General features: G+C 34.1%; 1 non-coding gene across 1 annotated transcript; it reads left to right on the top strand.

The window, feature by feature from the left end:
* The first annotated feature begins 1409 nt into the window (after window positions 1-1409).
* On the top strand, window positions 1410-1518 carry LOC147405231 (small nucleolar RNA Z279/snoR105/snoR108). The gene has a single exon (XR_015178134.1). It is a non-coding gene; the product is annotated as a small nucleolar RNA Z279/snoR105/snoR108 (small nucleolar RNA).
* Window positions 1519-4350: the final 2832 nt, after the last annotated feature.

Genomic DNA, 4350 nt, shown 5'->3' with positions numbered 1-4350 from the left:
ATCGTCAATGACGTTGATCTTCATCGCTATTTTGATCGGGATTGGGTTCAACGATGAATGGCATCGATCGACGATGGGTTTTTCAAGCCTTAGGATTTATTGTCGTCGTCGATAGGTTTCAATTGAACGAAGCTAACATCGTCGTCAATGGGTTCGATCGATGTTGTAGTGGTAGTCGTCATCAATGAGATCGATCATTGCTGCTATCAAAATCGAAGGGTGAAGACATATTAACGATGAACGAAGTCAATATAATTGTGGACAGACGATAGAAATTCTAAAAATGACGAAGGGTTAAACGTCATTTCATATCAATGTGTTTAAACGTTGTTGCGTGAAGTGTCTCCCATCCGTTTTTCAAAATAACGGTTAAAAATAAAAAAATTGCATTAAAAATTTCAGAACGCGGATTTTAAAAGCGTTAGGCCCCGTTTGATTTAGCTTCAAAACTTAGCTTATCACCGCAAACGCTGAAAAATCTGCATTTAGAAGCTCAATCAAACACCACCTTAGTGTTGTAATGGCCAAAAATATTGTAAAAAATCTCGAAGAGCAAACTATACTTCTTCTTTCCTTTTTTCACTTTTTTTATTTGTTTAGTGATTTGGATATTAAGAAATGTTTGATTGGATGGAAAATTTGAAGGTGATTTAGACTTAGTTCATATAAACATGGTCATCAACTAGAATAAAAACTGGAGTCTCACACCTCATAAAGAGTGGATCGAAACATACCCTCGTAGGCCTCTACACTTTGGTAAGTCCTTTACAAATTAATAGCATGCCCCCAACTTCTATTTACCCCTTGTAAACTAATGAAAAATAACTTAAATGTTCTCGTCTCTAATCTCTAGTAGAAGACCCTTGATTTCTTCAAGTTCTTAAACCTCTAGTGCGAAACTATTTTTAACTACTCAGCCTTAAATTGGATCCATCATCTTTAACAGTGCCCTTTGTAGAAATGTTTTCTACCAAAAAACCCATAGTCTTCTATTACTCAAAAATCCTATATTATATTTACCATAATAAAGGTCTCAAGGGATAAGTAAATGGAAATCTTGAGGTTGAAGATGATGGTAAAAATTTCAGGGGCTGGAGATTGTTCCAGGGAAGAAAAATGAAGGGCTTATTGGCTAGACATGAAGTTGGGGTACTTAGGACATTTTTCATTAATCTAAAAGAGACACCAAGGTTAAAGGGGGCATCTCATCATTTTGGAAACACAGGGCTATCTAAAAATCTTATCAAAATGTGAAGCTGTAATGTGTAAATCACCCAAATATTTGTGAATGATTGGTAAGGAAACTTTTAGTCCCACATCGAAGGAGGAGTAAAGTTTAAGTAGAATTGATTTTTTTAAATAGAATAGACCTCCATTCAGTAAAAACCATGATCCTTCAGGCAGTTAATGGGATATGATGAGTGGTCAGAGCTCGCTTTAAAATAATTGCGAGAAGGGTGTCCAGCCCAAGCCTGGTTACGACAATATGGGCACTCTAATATATACCAATCTGATCCCTACAAAATACTAATAGACCTTATCACCTTAATTTTGTGAGTTTCGGTCATTTTTATACGGGGCACGTGCGCACATCACCGTACAACGCCCTTCTAAATTCTAATTGCTTATCACACATTAGGAAGTTGGGAAAAGGGCCTCGCTAGGTTAGTGAAAGTTTCTTGAGATTAGTGAAAGTTTCTTGTTACTCGTCTTGATATTGTGCACCAAAGAGATTATTAGAAAATTTGTCTCAGATGACTCGTCTCATTCATGGATGAGATTAAGGGTGTTGATGCATGAATGAGACTAAGGGTGTTGATGCTTATGGGTTCGGATACAACAATGTCCGAGTCAAAATTTTTTATCTGATATTTGAATTTAAATGTTCTAAAATTCTATCCAAATTCGAATCCGACTAGAATTCAAATAATTTGTATATTAAAAAAAACACAATTTTTCCTTATCCAACTTATTTTTTCTTATTAATAATAAATAAAATACAATTGTATATATTATATTATTTATATAATAAATAAAATAAAATATATTATATATTGTTTCAAATCCGATTTGAAATGTTGGTACTTGGATTCATATCTGACAAGTATTTGAATATATAAAATTATCTGAATTCGAATCCGATTCAAATTCAAAATATCCATTGACACCCCTAGATGAGACGTCAAAACAAGTTGGTTCGGAATTGCCATTGACCCAACCACTCGGGTCATGACCGATGATTGAAACAATTCTCAGTGATTTAAATTAGTGTATCTCAACGATGATTTACATTGAACTCAACCATTAAAGAGAGTGGGGGAATTAAAAAGGAAGTTTGGTGCTATTTAGAAAGAAATCCCCCTTGAGGGTTTATCAGGTAATTTTCTCAATGAATTACTTAATTAGATCTGTATTATTTGGAAATGGGTATTTGATTTCAAATTAGCGTAATTTAAGTCATTCAGAAACTTTTCTAATTTTCTATTTTGAATTTGTAGGGCCCAACGTTAATTTGTTAGACCAATTTATATTTGTAAGGTAATGGAAGTTTTATCATGATGCGGGCGTATCACTCCATCTAGTGATGAATGTTTGAGGTACTTTATTCTTGTGAACTTGAAGAGACAAATGAAAATGACTTAAAAAACTTGATTTTTCTCCCCATACTCTAGACAAGAAACTTCCTGATTTTCCTCCCCATGATCAATCATCTTAAGTAAGATAAAATATGATTTTGCATAAAACTCTATCATAATTAAATGGGTGTTTTTGTAATTTTAACTAATTAAAAGGATATTTTTAAAGTTTGACAAATTATGTGATTATGGTAGTCGTAAGTTGCAATTTTATTTATTTTGATAAATAACATCCTAGTAAGTTAAAGAGTAAAAAAATAGAATTTTGGGTAAAAAGCAAGAATTTTCTTGAAAGACATTAATATGGGGTGGAAAACGATGGTTGGAAGATGAATTAAATAAATTAAAAATAAGTTATCAATGAGATTGAACAGTTTGAAGATGATTGGTTTTGGAAAGATATTCAAAGGATTTGGATAGAGGTTGAAGATGAGGGCATTTAGGGTTTATTTGCTAAGTGAGAGTTAATCGTAAGAGTTGAACTTTCATGTTTGGTAGATGATGAGAGTTAGGGACAAATGAACTTTCAAATAGGATTTGATTGCAGGGCAAAGGATTCGAAATAAAGTTCCAAGGCTTGGTGGAAGAGGTGATGCCATTATTATTGGATTCAAATCGAAGGGTGGGTCAAATAGGAACGAATGAACTCTCCATAGAAGAAAAATAAAAAACCTAATTCATGAAAAGAGAGAGAGAGAGAGAGAGGAGGACAGAGCATTGGCTAGGATTGGAGAAGAAGAAGAAAGGGAGAGATGTCTAGGGGGGTGAGGGGGCGAAGAAGGAGAGTGATGGCTAGGGCGAGGTTGGGAAATAAAGAGTGAGAGTGAGTGAGTGAGAGAGAGAGTTGCATTTGAGTTGTTCACAATGACGAATATTCTCAACATTTACCCCTGAGGGTGAATGTTGAGGTTATTAACTTGTGCGAGTTGACAATTCAAATGCAATAAGTTTAAAAACCTCGTGTGGGTGACTAAATCTTTTATGCAACAACTACTTATCAAACACACCCTTTCATTTTTTTTCTTATTTTTGTTGGAGAATTATGCAATCCCTTCATTATGCTCATCAAGTAATTTTGGGTTATACCAAACCCTTGGGGAGCGGGTGCTCCCCAAGAGAGTCATTCCTTTCATGGGTTTCAAACACCTGACTTATGCTTCACTAGGTGCTTATCAATGATTGACTCGCCATGAGTCTAATCCCTTGAGATTCATTGAGATCATCTTTAGTTAGTCTATAAGAGAAGACTAAGGTCAAGAGTCATACAATCATTTCAAGAAAAATAGAGGTATGTAAGACATTCATGGAAGATTATGCCTAGCCTTAGTAAGTTAGTAAGGATTTCAACTTCAATAATAGTCATCCAACAAAATCACGATTTGATGCTTCATGGTTGTAGAGGACAAAATTCTATAATATTTGAAGGAAAAAAAAAAATCCAAGAAAATTTATTTTTCATCATTGAATTTTAATTTTAAGTTTAGGAATTATGTGGAAGTTCGGTGGTCATCCATTTTCAAAACTTAAGATCAATCACAAAAGGATTTTTTTTATTATATATTTTTTTATTGGCTTGGAGGACTATGGAGTTTGATTGTTGACATGGTAATCCATTTGAGCAAAATGACCCTTTGTAAGGTTGAAAATATAGTGAGAACCTTTTTTCTCTTCATGGAAAGATGGAGGTAGAGTTGGCAACGAATCGGCTTGGTAT

This window comes from Akebia trifoliata, chromosome 4, assembly GCF_017979445.1.
Source record: "Akebia trifoliata isolate Shusen 1 chromosome 4, ASM1797944v1, whole genome shotgun sequence".
NCBI lineage: Eukaryota > Viridiplantae > Streptophyta > Magnoliopsida > Ranunculales > Lardizabalaceae > Akebia > Akebia trifoliata.
Note: the sequence above shows the minus strand (reverse complement) of the source record. Positions and strands in the feature narration are given on the sequence as shown.